At 39.8% G+C, this 19550-nt stretch overlaps 1 pseudogene; it reads left to right on the top strand.

Moving 5' to 3' along the window:
* Positions 1 to 19550, top strand: part of LOC116782771 — a 78656-nt pseudogene that overhangs the window by 43581 nt on the left and 15525 nt on the right.

The following is a 19550-nucleotide window of genomic DNA, read 5'->3' as shown; positions in this document are numbered from 1 at the left end:
TTTGCTGCAGCTTATCATGAAGAAATGTGTTTATTGGCATTCTTTGAACGTAGATACTTGGAGTACTTAACAATCTCTAACTAATGAGGTCTATTAAATGGCCATGTGCTGTGATTCACTTTGTCTGAATTGGAGAAAAAATTCTATTCAAAAGCCTCTTAGTCTTATGAGGAAAATTTTCATTTAGTCCCAGAGTAATTGCTAAAGAATGTAGCTTTTTAATAGGATGCAATGATAGAGGAAACTGTGGGATGTGAAAGGAGACATCAGTTTTTACTAAAAAGTCTTAGTAAGGTATCATAAAGGGAATACTTCTGTGCAGTCATTTTCACCATGAAAAATGTTTGACTTTATTGTGAGTTGTGCATAAACAACATTAACTGCATTCACATTGCTCTCTGTTTTTTGTAGGAGAATTCACTCTGAATCCTTTTTTCAAAGGCAATTGTACTGGTGTACTTTGTTAAGTCACTGCTACCACACCTGTTAGATATTTGCAGTAGTAGGTCAGGTGAACTTGGTCTACCTTTGCACTTAGTTATGGTGGTTGTATCCAACCACAGAGGTAAAACAATTAGCTCAAGGAGAATAAAGTACTAAAACATGGTACATACTTTTCCACTCATCTGACTATACCCTCACTACCCAGGGAGAAAGGACAAGTATACTCAGGAAAGATGTTTTAGGTGAGATACCATCATTTGTGCCTATTTTCTACAACTGGTGCTCCAGTGCCAATTTATGGATTTGTGATCATAGGGACAGGGTTACCTGCACCATGCCTTGTACTGCCAAACATTGCCCTGCATGGTAACTGATGTTCCTGCTGCTTGATCTCCTGAGCTGGACTTCTGTTGAAAGCTGCTTCATCCCTTTTCTGGCATCCTTCAAGACAGTGTTTGTACAAGGAGCTTGTTCTGTCAGGAAGCAGAAGTATGGGAAAACAATATTATATCTCCTGACCTCAGCAAAAAAGAAAAAGTATTTGGATTTGTTTGCATTTTTTAGTGTTTGTCACAATGCCAAGCTATTTTAAGCAATCTGGCTACTCCATCTCTACTTACCCTTCTCTGACACATCAAAATTATCACAAGCCACCTGAAATATGGGAATCAGATGTGAGTTTTAATGTAAATGTTGCACTTCAAGATGATAGGGATGGGAGGGGGAGCTGTTACTGCATCAGCCAAGACTCTCTAGTGGAAGTGTTGATTGATTACCTATCCCTAGGATGGAGGGGGAGTAGTCTTCTCCTTTCAGTGGACTGAATTGCTTCCCATTCCCTTGTGAAAGAATACAGTCCTGTGCAACCATTGCCTTCATCTGCAGGTATAAAAATAAAAAGGGAAAGTCCTTTGTTCTCTTTTCCCCTTAGGCAGAGATCACAAATGATGTCTAGTCCTTGCTACTGAAAATGCTGGCTGTCACGGTCAACATATCCCTGTACAGTTCCCTCCTGAAGCTGAAATGCATTCCCTACTTGGATGTGATATCTTTTGTTCATTACAGAGTCAAATGGTGAGGTCTCTCATATTGCTGATCCTCAAATTTTCTCTCTCATGTTCTTCACAGAGGCTGTATGGGTTCTCTGAAACCCGGAGCTTAGAGGGAAAAGGACTAAAAGAATCCTGAACAACTTCCTCATGGTGTGATATGCTGTAAAAGTAGAACAAAAGAGACTCCCTTTCTCTTCAAATTTATATTTGAATAGTATATATCCACAGCCAAAGTAGAACACTTCAGCTGTCTTTTCTCCCAGTATTGAGGTCTACTGGACAATCTCTTAGATTCCAATGACCCTTTAGAAGAACAAAATATTGGTGGCTGTCCAAACTTTCTTCTAAATGTAGTCGTATCTGAAAGCTTTTAACAGGCCCATTGAATGGTAGGTATAATCTAACTGTATTTATAATGAGAGGAAGAATTGCCAGGATGTGGTAAGAGGAAATAAAACCAATCTGTGACATTATGGGTGATTTCTATATGTACCATGGCAGATAAAGCAGAGGGGAAGAAGCCATAACGTTTCCCATGGTATTCCAATTAGATGATAAGCCCATGGAAAGAATTATAACTGCTTTCCTGGTTCAGAGTAAGGTCCTATTCACTTGAACGACATATATATATATATATATATATATATATATATATGGCATATATATATATAATTTTGTTTTCCTCCCACTCCTTTATTTTTTCTCTCCAAACGCATTAAAAAAAGTTTCTGGATAACTTGGTCAGACTATACCAATACTCTAAAGCAAAATATGTAGTATCACAAGTTGGTAGAGATTTAAATACTTTACAGACTGCCAAGGTTTAGTCTAAGTCCTCTTAGACGTAGTCTGAATAGGCTGATACATATATGAAGTAGCAGATGTAGTTGCTAAGCTGCTCTTCATTATATTTAAAAAGTCATGACAGTCAGGTGAAGTCTTCAGTGACTGGAAAAAGGGAAACTTCACACCCATTTTTTAAAAAGGATAAAATGGCAGACCCCAGCAACTACCAACCACCCAGCCTCACCTTTGTGCCCAGTAAGATCATGGAACAGGTCCTGTTGGAAGCTGTGTCAAGGCATTTGGAAGATAGGGAAGTGATTTGAGACACCCAATATGGCTTCACAAAGGGCAAATTATACCTGACTCATCTAGTGGCCTTCTACGATAGAGTGACTGCATTAGTGGACAAGGGAAGAGCTATGGATATCATCCACTTGGACTTCTGCAAGGTCTTCAATACAATCTTGTATCGAAGAGACTTTTAACTAATTTGGAGAGGTAGGGGTTTGTTGGATGGAATGTTTGATGGATAAGGAATTAGCTGTTTGGCTGTATCCGAAGAGTTGCAGACAACGGCCCAATGTCCAAATGGAGATTAGTAACAAGTGGTGACTCTCAGGAGTCCATACTGGGACTGGTACTGTTCTATATCCTTATTAATGACATAGACAGTGAGATTGTACCCTCAGCAAGTTTGTGGATGGCACAAAGCTGAGTAGTGCCATTGATATGCTTGAGGGAAAGGAGGCCATCCACAGGGACCTTGACAGGCTGGAGGAGTGGGCCATTTTGAACCTCATGAAATTCCACAAGGTCCTGCCCCTGCGTTGGGGCAGTCACCGGGATCACTACAGACAAGGTAATGAATGGACTAAGAGCAGCCCTCCAAAACTGGGGATATTGATAGACAAAAAAATTAGATATGAGCTGACAATGTATAATTGCAGCCCAGAAAACCAATTATATCCGGGGCTGCATGAAAAGAAGTGTGACCAGCAGGTTGAGGAAAGTGGTTCTCTCCCTTTACTCTGCCCTTGAGAGACCCCACCTGGCACACTGTATCCAGCTCTGGGGTCCTCAGTACAACAAAGACATGGATCTATTGGAGCGGGTCAGAGGAGGTCCAAAAAAATGATCAGATGGCTGGAACACCTCTCCTGTGAAGAAATGCTGAAAGAGTTGTTGTTGTTCAACCTGGAAAAAAAGACTCTGGGGAGACCTTATTACAGCTTTTCAATACTTAAAGGGGCTTATAGGAAAGATGGAGAAAGACTTTTTATCAGAGCCTGTAGTGATATGATAAGTGGCAACAGTTTTAAACTAAAAGATGATAGGTTAGGTTGGACATAAGCGAGCCAGGTCAGATGGGGCTTTGAGCAACCTGGTCTTGTGAAAGGTGTCCCTGCCCACTGCAGAAGGGTTGAAACTAGATGATCTTTAAGGTTCCTTCCAGCCCCAAAGCTTCTGTGATTCTATGATTCTATGTCACTGGTCTCTCCAGCACACTTCTTGGATACTCTGTTACCTTGTTATCCAAACATTTGTTAATCCTTCATTTGTTAAACAAATGAAGCGTCACCATTCAGCCATCTTAGACTTCTGGGATTTGGACTGATCCCTTGATCTCTTATAGATTGGGCATCCCAAACCCTGAATATTGACTCAAGGGAACTCTGTAGTCTGCCTCTTAAAGTAAAAACTGTCATAATTGAAATTAATTATGAAGCCTAACATGCAGTCTTTGTAAGAATTCCCAAACCAAGATCTTATTGCTTTACCTAGCATGGGAAATACACAGATTAAACAAGACAGTTAAAAAAAATTAGTCTCTTTACATGTTTCCTTACCTTTGTTTCCTCATCACTTTTCTGAGCATCCTTGAAACTTGAACAGAAGTTCTTTGGCAGAAATTCTACAGAAAGGTGCCTGGCAATGACTTTTCTTTCCATGTGTTTTTCCTGCAAACCAAGATTTCTTATTTTTTTTCCTCCCTGATCCTGCAGCTAATAAGATGCTATGGGAGCCTGCCTGTTTGCTTCTTTAGTCTTTCTTTTATCTCAGAGTGACCACACAGTGTATATAAGGCTCTGCTGTTTTTATGTTGCACTTATTTGCTACACTTTGGGAGTATTTTTATCTTCAAATGCCTATACCCAGACATCATTTTGCAGAGACTGTCCTCTTTCTGTTGCGTCAGCTTGGTTGAGAGTTTGCACTGGGAAAGCATTAGGTGACACAGTTATGTTTGTGCCGGGTTTTTCATCCTCTTTGTTCAGTATTATTCTGAAAGATCACAAAATGTATAAACTGTGCATTGCTGGATTCCCCAAATCATAACAGGGACAGGGGTCAGCTGTGTGGGAACTGGTAGCTAGCATATATTTATAAACAGGTGATAAATTTTATTTGTATATGTAGAATGAAAGATTCAGATAACTAACAGCTTGCTTAAATGCCACAGAAATGCCACATAAATTGGGATCCTTCTTCAACTGAAACTGAAAAGTCTTTGGAAAACAGTGCAGAGAGGAAAAATGAGAGACTTAAGAGAACACATATTTTTATGTCCTCAGCACTTATACTGTTAGAGAGAAGGTGTGGATCTTCCCTTTCCCAGTTCTTCATTGATGTTAAGAATGGAAAGACCTTCTGTATATGATAATTTTGTTGATTCCTGTTACATGACTGGATAACATCCCCAGGCATAAGATGTGTTAGACACTGAATGGAGAAGTGAAAATAGATGTCAGATGAACAAGGTGGGGGCAGCATTAAGGACCAGCTCCACAAAGGAATTTAACTCCTAACTGCTGTAGAAGTCAATGGGTACATTAAGAAGTTACATTATGTACATGCTAACTCTGAAGCCATCTCTGTAAATAGTGTTATATACAAAATTGGTGGAAGTGAGGCCTGGGTCCTCAGTGGTATTTCACCGCCTAATTTATATATAGGCACTGGCATCTCTGGATGCTCTGCTTCCTATGGAGCAGGAAGGCTTAAGATTTATTTTCTTAATACTCATTATGTTTTTGGAACCTCATTGATCACCCTGCCTGTTTAATTCTGTGCTCTGGATGATAAGGCTCCAAACACAGCTGTATCTAGTACAGGGCTGCTACAGTGGACTGTGATTTCCAGCTACATTGCACACCACTGTAAACACCCCCCTTATAAAATCTGGTTCTCTGGAACACTCAAAGCTGCGGGCTGCCAGGGAATGTTCTTTAATGAGGGTAAGGAGTACTTGAACACATCTATGACTTGGCAACCCTTCCTGCTTTTTATAAGCTACTATACACTTCAGAGAGAAAATATCTTAGAGGCTACTTTTTAATGGGACAAGTTTACTTAAGAGCTGAGTGGAGTTGGTGCCAGTAGTTCTGTTTTGTTCTAGCTTAATATTAGCCTTGTCAAAGTTCTTATAGTGTCTCCTGGGTGTTTCTCTATTGCATACCATATAAAGCTGGTTTTGGGAGCCAAGAATTTTGGCTGGAATATATATTATAGTGGTCTCATTATATTTTTCTAAAGTGCATCAGAGGTGGCCCTGTATTAAAGATCCATGGAGCATGGCTAATTTTTTTTCTTTCTCCCTTCTAGCTTTGCCTTAGCCCACACCGCAGACACTGGATCCAGAATTTGAGCCAACCCAAGTTTGAGGGTTATTTGGGTTCCAAGGTCCTGGTTTGGCCTGTAATTAAATTTCGGGGTAATTAGTGATTTTTTTTTAGATGAGGCTTTGGATTTTGAAAATCACCAGACTTTGAGGATGGTACTTTTGGTTTGGGCCTAGGTTAGCAACTACTGTGCTAAAAGATTCCCTTCTCATCTTGCTGACACAAGTGATCATTCAAAGACAACTCACCATGTGGTACATCCTGTCTTGCCTCTTTGAGAAGCCAGTGTGTTTCATGGCTGCTTGGCACTTTCATCCCGAGAGACATCATTAGAGGGTGGACTTGGCAATATATTTGCATCAGAGGGCATCCAGCCCATCTTTTGTAGAGTGCTTGTGGTGGAAGCTGGATCCTGTTCTGCCTGTACAAAGGAAAAAGGGAGCTGCTGTAACAAGGCCATGCTTTGTATGAGGAAAACCCTGGCTGCCACAGAAAAGATGGAGGGAAGGTGTTGAGATGTGGGTTAGATTTATTAACATCACATTTGGGCTTTAAGTTGCCTCTATGTCAGGTTTAAGCAAACATGGCAAAGAACCATTTTTAGTCCCTTTTTTTGCCTGTTCTCCTGTGCTGGATTTTGAGTTTTAGCTGAGAAGCAGCTGTGGGAGCCATAAACAGTGGAAACGATCACTGACAAAAATACTACGGCAGAGCCAGGTGCCACTTTATGTACATGGAAGACCAGTGGCACAGCCTTGCCTTGTTTTCAATGTGGTGTTGGTGGTGCCCGTGCGGGATGGGTGAAAAGACTCATTGCTCCCTCCTGTCCCTGCAGCAGCTCCCACAGCTCTCTCTGGGACAGTCCAGCCTGTCTCCCTTCATGATCTCAACCTAGCAGGAGGCTGATGCCAGCTTGCTTTGTAGTTTTCAGGAGATCTGATTCTCTCTCTTTATATGATTTTGGGGAAAAGCAAGACTCAGTGACACTGAATGACCTACAAAGATGAACTAACAGGCCTTTTCAGCCTTAATCCTCAGAGACCAGAGACACTATTTTCTCAAACTTTTCTACTGTTAAATTTCACCCAAAATTTCAAATTTAGCATGAAGTGATTTCAGTGTCCAAATCTGAATAATGTCTCTTAGGAAAAAAAAGTCATACGCAAACAGGGTAATCTTTATTATTATTAATATTCAGATCAGACAGGAAGAGGAAGACTATATGGAGGGAAGCAGGAGGAGTTCTGGTTTTAGATCTGCCCCATTTCCTTGTGTGGCTTTGGCCAGACCAATTCATTTTTCAATCTTCTCAGTTACACAAGAGAAAAAAGTGCCTATATACTTCAAGTCCCTTTCAGAGTCTCTTTCCAAGTATTGTCAGTGTCTTAAACAAAATGCCTTATATAAATGCAAAATTTTTTGAGAAACCTAGAAGACAATTTTTTACCTGCTCTAATTTTACCTATTTAATGAAGCTACTACTTAAAGGTACTACATGAATCAAAATGACTTTATTTATTTAGATTGGTGAAACCATACAAAGAAGACCAAGATTCTGGTTGCATTACTGTTTATTTTTAGATCAGACTCTGAACAAATAAATTGCTTTTCCCATGCTACAGTAAATACCACCAGATATAACCTTTCCTCTAACCTAAAATAAACCTTTCCCAAACTTAGCCAGTCTCTTTCCTAAAATATCCAGGATGACAGCTGGAGCTGGTGCTGTGCTCTCCAGGTTTGGAGTTGCAGGATGAGGAGCAAGTGTGGAGCTGACCAAGATAAGGGATCATGGAGACCTGGCCAGCACCACTCTCCTTTGATAGAAAAGGCTGGAGGCTGAGTAATAGCTCACTGCTGACCTACTGCACTTGGAAGTGTATTGGTAGTTACTGCAGTCCTCATTACCAGTATATACAATAGAAGGATGAATACTAGGATAGTGAAGACAAGCCAAAAATCTGTCGGATAGAAATCCTTGAAGGACCTCGTAAATACTTTATGTTTACACAGGGCCTGTATATTTTCACAATTACCTTTCCATGAGCCCAAAATGTTTTACACTGGAATGTTCAGGCTCTAGGAAATTATATTTTCTGATATGTCTGAAAATTGCAGGCTCAGCTTCTCTGTTGCCCCATTTGTTTAATGAACAATTAAAGCTGGATTGCCCCTGCCCCCAAATATGCAAAACGAAAACGGTGAGTTCTACCAAGATTAAGTACTGATTGTAATTGCAGTGTGGTAAGAAGAAAATGGTTTGAATTTACAAGTGAGTGTTGTACCATAAATGTCAGATAGATGCAGCTACAGGATTTGCTTTTATTATAATTCAGAAGCGGCAAGAAAAATTACTTTCCTGTAGTGATATTTTTAAGAGAAACAAACTTATAAGAAGTTTGAAAGGTTTGGTGCAGTTGGTCAAAACCTTAGGGTGAAAGTTTGGAGACATGAACAGGTAGATCAAATATAGTGAGTTTTGAAGCAGCTGTTGTGTTCCTCTGGTTTCTGTCACAAGGCACTTCTCTTTCCTGTCCAAAGCAAGGTCCCTGTTAGAGTGTGAATGGGACTGTGATGGGATTGGCACACCTGTTACATGTATTGAACATGCAGTGACAATGGATTGGTACTTAATATGTGGTTCTGGTTCTTGCTGTGAGGTCCGTCGTGAACCAACTGTAAGGTCCACAGCGAGTGTAACAGAGATCCCTTCAGATCACAGACAAGACTTTCTGCCTGATGTTGAGAGAGGAATAATAAATCCACAGTGACTTTTGGTGGTGTTTTCCATTTCTGGGGTGTCCCGTGAAACCAAAAGAAGTGACTTCTGCACACTTTCCGCAGAAGGAAAGGCACTGAAGCAGCATCTGGAACTAATAACCTGTGTTTCACAGCTCACTGGTGGGCAGCAAACGAGCTGCTCCGGCTCCAACAGGCCCTTACGTAAAACCTGCACACAGTGATTTTCAGCTGTGAGAAACTTGAAATGGCTTCTGCTGGCCCAGTGAGAAGGAGACTGACTGACTCCCTTCTTGTTCACCTGGGACGACAAGCTGCCTGTACGGGTATCACCGCAGCCAGCCCTCAGATGTGGTAGCACACAGGTGGAGCATGCACATACATACACAGGCAAATCACATCCAGCCATCAGATGGGGTATTCCACTAATTGGAAAGTCTGTTCTGGTGTCTGGCCACCATTTGGCAGATACTGACAGTTTCCACTTAAAGCCAGCCAACCTCACCAGAAAGCCAGCTGTGCGGCTGATCTCATGAAGATGTCATTGAACAACTGTTTGAACTCATTCAAGAAATGGTGGGTCTGACTCTAAGCAGGCTGAAATCCCCTGAGGGTCTTTGTTGGATGTGGGAATACAGACATCCATTGATGTAATAGTTATACCTCAGTGTTCCTGAGTTACATGTAAGGATATCATCCTCATTCTGGCACTAGGTATTCCTTCCATGTTCACCTTAAGCTGAAGTGGATTCTCTTTGCTGTTCACATATGTCACTTTTTCTGTTCCTGTGAGTGTTGCTACATCCTCATAAATATTGGTAGCTTGTCATAGTGGTTGCCATGATGGAAACATTTATTTAAAGGAAGAAACAGATGGCACCAAATACTTCAATGAATTTCAGAATGCTTGAGAAATGAAAATCCCTTTTTAGAAATAGTATCAGTTTTGTGAAGCTGTTAAATGTTATTTCACACAATCACAAGGGAGATTTTTTCTTCAGTACACTGTGTATGCAGAGCCACAGTGGAAGTAAGAAAAAAAAAAAAAAGGCATAGAGTGGAGTAGTTATCCAAAAAGCCATAAAGCAACAAGCATAGTTTTATTAGCTGGTGCCACTCAATATGTGGAGTTGTGACAGTAGGTGAATGGGAGATGAAAGTGACGTTAGACAGAAAAAGCCAGAGGAAGCTGAGTCCTGGTGTTGGGGAGAAAGAAGAAAGGAGAAAGAAAGAGCAAGTCACACACGCGCAAAATTCATTCCCAGCTGTGGGTGTATATATTGACTGCATTTCACTATAAATACATTGTCAGGTGCAGAGAGACAGCAACTTATTACCTGGAAGAGCAGAAAGTAATACCAGCATTCGTGGTCTCATTTTTAACATGTGCTGCACTTGTAGTGGAGGGTCCTTGCCATAAGTCATAACTGAGGAAAAAACATGTGCTGCACATGAATGGTATGTAGAAAGCAAAGGGGTTAATGAAAGAATTTTTTTTTAAATTATGAACGTTCGTAGAAATTTGTAGCTTACATTATTTTTATGAAAAATTAGTTATGGTTCCAAATGTGCCTGTGAGAAGATATTCCTGGACCTGTAAGAAGAGGGATAGATTTGTTATAGAAAGGGGAATGCTGAAGTTTGAGGGATTAAGTGCCTTTCCAAATGAAGTTGATTGTACAACTGGAAGGAGAAGTGCTTTTGCTTGAAATCCTGGTTAGAAGTGTCAAAAGCTTCTATTTACTGGACTGGGAACAGGTTATAATCTCTATCTCCAAGTAACTAATGTCATGTTTTAATAATCCAACTACACGTTTCCACTAGAAAGTGCCTGATTCTTGGAGGGACTGAGAAATCTGAAATATTTTTCATATTTTTTTTCCATCTGTATTACTTTAGTTTACTTGGTTTGCAATCTATTAGACCTAAATTTCTGTACCCCATTTTGACTTAAAGGTCATCTGATAATCTGTACCTGATTATTAAAACGTATACTGCTGTCACTGTCCATTCCCAAACATTTTTAATATACTAGTCAGTGCTTTCTTGGACCAGAGAGAGTGGAAAAGCTAAGGTGGCTGGTACAGTACATAAGGGTGGAGCCCTGAATGAAGCTTTTATAAAAGCTGTCTCATAGGAGGTTTCCTCTCTTTTTTTTTCCAGTTTGGATTAGATTTTTTGGCATCGATTGCAAGAAACTAATTATGTCATTGCATTCAAATGGCAAGAGTTTGTGAATTTACCTTGGAAATTCCTCTGCAATGCTCTATCCAGAGAAGATGCATTTTCCTGTTTGGTTATAAGCAAGATCACAAGACATTTATTTTAGTGCTCAATTTACTTCCTTTTCTCACTTCTCTTTTCTCCAGTCCTGTGGAAGTTTGTTTGAAATGTTTCCTTGAATTTAGATAGCTTGTGCTGGTGTAATTGTGAGAAATTACTTCTTTGCCTCTGGTTGGTTATAATGCCAGGGCAGATGTAACATGCTTGTTTTTGCAAAAGATTAGTACAGGTTTAGATAATAATTTGGAAAATACGAGGATAGCTGAATCATTGCCATTCTTAATACAGTAATAATTAGTAGTATGTTCCAGGGTTAGCCTGTTAGATATCAAGAGAGCTAATCTGTTGTTGGCTCTTTCTCTCTGTGTACTTTTATACACATTCATATATGTTCTCTCTAGAGCTGGCTAGGCATTGCTTACAGGGATTCTCCTCTCCTGACCATTCAACTGAGCAGCCTCGGCAGGAGAGTGTTTGCTCCTGGCCCCCTGGATGCTAAAGGGAGGGGATGCTAAAGATCCCAGATGAAGGTTCAGAATCCCCACAACTGAGGTGAGAAGCCATTTCGGATCTCTCATGTTTCCACCCTATGTAGTCTTTTAGAGGTCATGTCCTCCAGATACCAATCTTCAAGGCCATGGTGCAGCACCTCGTGTTGGACTTGAAGTGCTGTTGATATATGTGTAAGGGCTGAGAGCAGGTTTTGCATGTGGTGAGTTGAGGCTGTGGTGTTTATGTTACTGTTTGTATAATTCAAGCATATAGATCCACTTCCTTTCTTTACCTGTTTACCCCAAAGTCTCATGCACAACATAATTAATTTATTTGTAGCTAAATGCCCTTGAATAAACAACTGCATCTATATAAACTGGGTAGAAGCTGCTGTTTTTCTAACGTAATAGTATTTTATACTGATGAAGCTGGTGGGAAAAACTTGATAAGAATGAAGGAACAGAAAGGTGAAGGAACAGAGAAGTGAACTCTTGGCAGAAACCCACCAAACATTCCACATGTTCCCTGTTTCTCCTCGCCCTCCTTTCCCCAATCCATCTCTTTTCCAAAACACAAAGGCTTTCTCATCTGTTTTCTTTGTTTCTTTTTTGTTCTGCAATTTTTCAAGCATTAGAGACAGTTTCCCAGCAGATTATGAGACCTCATGGAAATCCATTTTTCTTTTGTGTACAGTAGTTGCTAAACATATATAACTTTCAAATCCTCTCTGGGAAATAAGCAACAGAGCTAACATTCAACTAACCCAAGCAACATATTTCCCAGTAAGTTCTGTACTATCAAAAGGCCTTTAGACTGAATAGCTAAATGTCCTCTCATTTAAGGATATTGAGGGAGCCAGGACCAGGGAATGCTGGGAAGCTTGTTGTCTTACAGTCAATGTAAATATTTGTAGATATGCTGAAAGGAGTCTGAGCCCTGCAAAATTTAGGCTCCTGATTTAACCATAAGGGTTTCTTACTCAGTTTAGTGTTCAACTAATACAGAGACAGCAAGGAGTCATAGGCCTGGTCTGCCATGCAAAGTTCCGCTGAAGAGTGATTTTCAATAGAGCTAATTGAACAAAAGCACACCACTAGCATGTATGCACTTACATCAAATTCACAGTGATTTTATAGGTTTAATTTAACTTTAAATCAGTTTAAATGTGTCTATTTCAGGAGTTAGTACTGAGTGGAACAAATCAATTTTAAAATTAATTTAATTTAAGTGGTATCCTTTTCCAGTGTAAGGAGGTCTTCTAGACCTTTCTGTTTCCCTTTATTTATCTCAGTGGTATTCTATGAATATACTAAAAGACACACTTTTTTCCCTTCAAAATTCACTTGCAAAAGTACTGAATTCTGTCATCTGCACATGATTAACATTTCTGCAGTACATATGTACTGTTCTATAGTGGGATCAATATTGGCATGTAACTTTTGGATAAGCTTTTTCATGTTTTATTTTACCAAATGTCTTGTTGAAAAGAAAATTGGTGGGCCCGTGACAAGTATGCAGAAATCTTTTTTGACTTTCTAGGACCAAAAAAAAAGAATCTGTATTTAAATGTAAGCACTTTCCTGCAATGTTGTGAGTTTGGTCACAATGAGGTAACTTTAACGATGATAGAGAGTAAAAAAGCTAATATAAATCAACTGTATTTATAATGTAGTAACATCTACATTTCTTCATAGCAGTGCGGCTCGTTTGGGAATAGAATGGATATTATAAAATAAATATGTTCAACTTTTCTGGCTCAATGAAATGTACAGAAAAAAAAAGAATGCCTTAGTCTCAGTAAATGAATAAATAGTAGAGACTAGAACTGAATAGCTCTAATACTTGCCAATGTTTATAACACAGGTAAGTAATTTTAATGACCTCCAATCTTCTAATGTTCCCCTCAGTGAACGAACCAGCCTGTCCTCCCAGTTGTTCAGTCCTGACTGTGCTCAGACAAAAACACACCACAAGCATTAAGCAACCCCCAAAACATCTTTCTGAGAACTATTTATACAAGATGCAGTGGTCAGTCAGGGTAGTAAAACAGTGGTTTACAAGAAGCCCAAATAAAACCTAGGACTGTCCCAAGCACGATGGCCTGTGGCGAGTCAATGGGTAAACATTCTCAGTGCACAGAGGGAAAGATGGGAGTAACAACCTAAACCAGAAGAGGGCAAATCTGTGAATAAATCCAAGCAAGCAACATTGCCTGTGTTTTCATGCACCTTGGTCCTTAATGTGTGTTTGAATTAGGACTATGCTTCTCTCCCACCCGCCTTTAAGTCCTTTCAATCATTTGAAACTTACATAAAATATAGAGTAAAACTATTTGAAGAAAAGCTCTCTTGTACTGTGTTGTCTATGAAAACCTCCACGTTATGATTAGATCTGTTATGGTTAGATCCTTAACAATTTATTTCAGTGGGAAAACTTCCACTGGATTTAATAGCAACAGGGCCTGAACTACATTTCCATGAATCATTTCGAGACAGATTACCATTCAGGGATATTGGCTTTTTACCAAATGACTGTCTTATTTAGATCATAAGGCAGACTGTCTTTGTTCCATGTTATATCTAGTCTCATGGATGTGGTCTTGAAAGGAACCTGAAACTTGGATATCATAACTTTGGTGAAACAGCCTTAATATTTTAACATATTATGCTACTGTAGTGAATTATGTTTTGGGAGAAAATGTTCTCACATGCCCTATAAAAGAAAAATTTGTGCTAGATCTATTTCTGTAGTGTGGCTACAGCTCTGTGTCTCTCCTTGAGGTAAATCTATTAGTGTAAGAAAGATCTACTTGATAAAATCCAAATGTAAGCAATCTGTGTTATTCCTTACTAAAAGGCATTTTCAAGATGGTAAATGAATGTCCTTGCTTGAAATTGCATTTTGAAAACGAGGGCTTTGTTGCATAAACACAAGTATTCAGCAGCAGTCACAGTCACCAGCTGAACAAAGTGTCTTTGTGAGGCATTTCGGGAGGCTCATGGTTGTGCATTTCGGGAGTGCAGGTTGTGCACCAGTGTTGGGGATGTGCCTGCAGGGGCTGGTGCCTGGGCATGGTGTACATTTGCTGTCTAATTGCCCCAAGGGCAGCACTACAACCTGGAGAGCTGTGAGCACTGCTTGGGCAGCTGGCAGGGCGCTGCTGGTGGGCTAGTGCACATGTAGGTGCCTGGGATGCTTTACAGGCTCCTGTTCACCATTTGTACTCTCCTTCTGGCTCTTCTGCAGGTTTCCTGTGCCATCTTCAGATTTTGGATGCTTCTGGGAAGGCTGATCCTGACAAAGTTATGTTAAATATGCCTTTAACAACAGCTTGAGCCTCCAGCTACACAGGAGGAGGGGTGCTAGGGGACCATGATGGGGAAGGCTGGGGACCTGTGAGTCCTGGCAGTAAGAAAACAATTTCTCCTCCTCCACTCTCAGGTCTGCAACTGCAGAATAGGTTTAGGGGTCTGAAGGTAGGTGGAGGAGGACACAAGATTTGGTGACAGCAGCCACAGGTAAGACATTAAATGCTTTGTTTGCTTCACTGTCTACAAACAAGGACTCCTAGGTCTCCAAAGTTAGTGTAAAGATTCAAGGAGAACTACCAGCAACAGCCAAGGACTGAGTGAGGGATTACTTGTGAAAACTTGAGCCATAGAAGTCTATGAGACCAGATAGGCTGTGTCTCAGAATGCTGAGAGAACTGGCCAATGTCTTTGCAAGGCTGCTGTCTTTCACCTTTGAAAGGCTGTGAAGATTTGGGGATGATGCCCACATGATGTCAGAATTACAAGTATTTTAGCTATGTTCAAGATAAACCAAAAGTTCAGTTTATAGAGCTGCAGGTCAATCAGCCTCGCTTCAGTTACTGGGAAAATCATCAAGTGAGTCCTCTTGGAACAGATTTCTGGGCACATGAAGGAAAAAGTGGTTATATTAGCATGAATTTACCAGAGGTAAACTGTGCCTGACTGATCTGATTGCCTTCTATGCAGAAATGCATGGGTTTGTGGTTAAGGAGGGAGCAGTGGATGCTATTTTCCTTGATTCTAGCAAGGCTTTTGACACTGTCTTTTATTCTTGTTCTTGTATCTAAAATAGGATGGTACAATTTAGAGGCTGAACAGCAAGATGGTAAAATAAGTCTTTGGGTGGTTGGCCTTGGAGGGTGGAGGCTTAAAAAGGAGACACTGCAGGGTCTATCCCTAGAACTAGCCTGTTTAACATTTCCATAAATGACAGGAGGACACAATGGGATGTACTTTCAACAGAATTGCAGATGTTGACAAACTGGAATGATCACCACTCATGCTTGAGGCTGTACGACTGGGACTTGTTTATCCTGGAGATGAGATGACTTTGGAGGCACCTAACAGTGTGCCACTTCCTCCCTGCCCCCGTAACTACTGGAGATCATTGAGAAGATGGAGCCATGGTCTTCACAACTGTGCATGGTGGACAAGAAACAACTGGCACAGGCTGAAACAAGGGATTTCATACTGAATATGAGGAAATACCTTTTCACCATGAGGAGAGTGGGATAGTGGCACAGGCTGTCCAGAGGGGTTGCACAGCCTCGATTCTTGGAGGTTTTTAAGACTATGCCCAAGCATGTGGTTTGAGCTCATGGCAGGAGGCTGGTCCAGACAAGTGCTGAGATCCCTTCTGACTTGAACAATCCTTGATTCTTATGATCTCATAGATACAACTCCAGTTTGGCTTGGTGTTTTCCTGAGAAGCAATATGTTGATAAAGGCTTTCTTTAGCCAATTCTATTTAAAGATGCCTTGGCCTTGTAACAGTCTTTCATAAAACAACTTTTTTGCCTGTCTCCTCCACCCCCCAAAAGCAAGGTTATTCTTTACAGCAACAGAAAAAAGACTCATTGAAAGAAATGTCACTGATGATGAGCAGTGAATCAGGGCAGCCTTTAGTGTGTTCTTATATGTGAAGAAGGTCATTGATAATAATGTAAGGTATATAGTGGATGTAGACAATGCACACACTTAATTATCCCAGACAAAGCCGAGATCACAGAAGCATATAATGAGCTATGCCTTGCATTTTTACAAATGGCTGATTTGACACAACATTAGGATATTTCATAGGCTTCTGCAATAATGTAGAACATTTGCTTTCTATGCAACAGAGCAAAACTGAAGTTGTAAAAACTGAAAACCTATGTACTGCTATATATACTCAAGATATATACTCAAGGATCTGTTGGAATGTAACAGTATTCACATTGCCCTTATTCAAAAATCATTTGGTGTCTGCACATATTTCATGTAATTCAGGAAGTAGCTATTATCGTTATTCATGTGAAATGAATTTCACATTGGGTCCACTGTGCTAGGTACAGTATTTTTCATAGTAGTACAGTGTGTAGTATTTCTAGACAAAGCTTAAAGCAGACAAATACAGATTTTTATCTGGTGTATGAAGATGGAAAAGAGGCAGAGATGAAAAGGAGTCTACTCATTTAGGAAGAATAAAATTCCTCTGGTGGAGTGTTTTACGCAACAAACAGCACAGTTCTGACAGTAGCTTGTCCTGAGCAGGATCTGTGGTTCACTCTGAGTTCCATTGCTTGTACTTCATTAAGTGGTAGCACTCAGTGAGATTAAGAATGAAAAAATCCATCTCTCTGGGATTTTTAGGTTTTGTTTTCACTAGCTGATACTAAATTCTGCACTCAGCCACTTTGATTTGCAAGATAAATTACTGCTCATTTCAACTCAGAAGGAAAGAGTGGTTCAGAGAAGCTAATTTTTCTATAAATTGGTGTTCTGGTCCCCTGAAACATGGATCTGTAATAAGATGGTGTTCCAAATTTTCATTGCCTGCAGTCTGTTTCATATAACTGGGGATGGGTATGACGTGTTTTGGTGCACATATGACTATTCTTTTTAGGGATTCATTTAAATCCATCCCAGTTTAGAAGAAAAAACTTGTCTCACAGCTGTGTAGGTGCCATGTATGAAGTGCATTGTGTTCTCAGCTCAGTTACGCTTAGTCAGGTGGTCACATCACAAAACCAGCAGAGTAACTCGCTTGAAAAAACAATCTTTTGTATGTCAGGAGGGAGGACAAAAATTAACAACATATGGAAAGAGTTACTTTTACCACAGAGATGAAAGGTACATTGGTAAAACAGGATGTGGGCAAATGTATGCTCCAGTTGTCTCTGTGGTTTGTGTAAGCCTGTGTCTGACCAGGAGACTCTGGCTTATGGTGTGTCCAGGTCATAGTCAGAATAATTAATGTTCGGGGTTTTTTTTGAAAATAGAAACTATAAAACAAGCTTGTAACTACAGCAGTCCATTGATTTCAATTGTAAGATTCTGGCCTACTAGAATTCCATAAAATTATTCTTGAATTTTGCAGGAAGTATCTTTATTTTTCATTTCAGTCAGTGTCAGAAATAGTGGGTACATGTTTTTCAATTTTATATGTATACATTTCCTGAAACTTTGCCTAGAACCTGAAAAATGTTAGAAAATACTGGAAAAATCCGTATGTGATTTGTGAACTGTCTTTGAAAAGGCTGTCTTTCTAGCTGCTAATGCTGCAAAAAGCCCCCTATTGCAATGATATGCATAAGGCTGAATTTCTCCAAAGTACTTAACTTTAAACTATTTGATATCATCCAGAATTCCAGAGGATTTCAGCTCAGATTAGAAATCTTTTTTTCATGTGAAAAGTCATGTAAATTGATAAATGAGTCTTATGATATCCTGTCAAGGATGACCAAGTCATGCACAGGATAAGAGTTTATCACATATCTCACACAAAGCAAGGCAATGCTTGATAAGCAGTTTTATTGGGTAATTACATTTTTTTTTTTTTACATTTGCAAATAAAGCAGATTAATTTCCATCTTGAAGTAATTTACTAACACATTATAAACTCATCAAACACTAACATGGTAGGGTACGCCTCATTTCCTGTTTACTGAATAATCTTCTGGCTGTCTGCTTTGTGTCTTTCAGGTTGAACCTGGAATTGTTCTCTGCCAGCGATGTCGTGGAGACTGGTGCCAGAGTCCTTCACCTGAAGGAGAACATTGCCTTCTTGGCTTGATTTCATGCAAGTACAAGCCATGGTGGATCCCCAGAGGTTTGCAGTCCCAAGCCAGAACACGCAGAGGTGTCCCAAGGTACTATTAAAAGGCAAAAACATTATCAAATTGATGTCGTGTGATGTTTCTGGCAGAGTTTTTTTCTTTAAGCATCTATTTGTGAAGATTATTTGGCAGATATATGAAACTTGTTCCTACCTTCTTTAGCATGAACAGCAGGTGTCCTTCAAAGAAAGGACCAAGGTCCTTTCTAGTACAACGTTGCCTAGTGCATCAGGGGTTTATTGAAACAGCACCAATGAAATGATCTTATGGGAACCGTACAAAAAGGGAAAAATGCCCTTTAGAGCCTTAAAGGTTCACTGAAACAGTAATTTAAAAGGATTTGAATGCAGTTACTTATGACAATTTCCCATGCCAATTCAAAGCTGGCCTGCTCTTTCTTCACATTTTTTTCATTTTATTAGTGTATGCTTTTACAGGAAATGAGTTAACATAAATCATATCACAGACAAGATAAGCAACAAAGTCACTGGAAGTAACATGCTAGGGTAAACAAGAATTAGACTAAAGGAATTCTTGCCATATGGGGCACTCTCAAAAGGCATATAAAATCTCCTGATAAATGAAGTATTTATGGTACTGTATTTCATACGGCTACAAGAGTGAATTCATCCTTTCAGGAAAGTATATTAAGACTGTTCTTTTGAGTGGAGGGTCATGAGTGGGAGAGGCAGTGACTTCATTTCCACCTTGAGCATCCTGGAGGAAAGGAGAAGATGCATATGCAACTCCTACTGCATTGCAGTTCACACAGCAAAAGCCCAATGAATTATGCTGCCAACAACAATAAAACTGGCCATGTGTAATAAAAACACGTGGCTGGTTTTGTTTTGTAATACAATAATTTTCCATAATTTTCATAGTGTCTTTTATCCTGAATGGCTGGTACTACTTTACACCATTTCTTGTACACAATTTGTTTTTTATCCACTTCTGTTTTAATGTCTTAACTACATGTCATTTGGGATCTACCTGTGAGCAAACAAG

Source organism: Chiroxiphia lanceolata, chromosome 1 (assembly GCF_009829145.1).
Source record: "Chiroxiphia lanceolata isolate bChiLan1 chromosome 1, bChiLan1.pri, whole genome shotgun sequence".
Taxonomy (NCBI): Eukaryota; Metazoa; Chordata; class Aves; order Passeriformes; family Pipridae; genus Chiroxiphia; species Chiroxiphia lanceolata.
The sequence above is the reverse complement of the archived record's forward strand: the minus strand, read 5'-3'. Positions and strand labels throughout refer to the sequence as shown.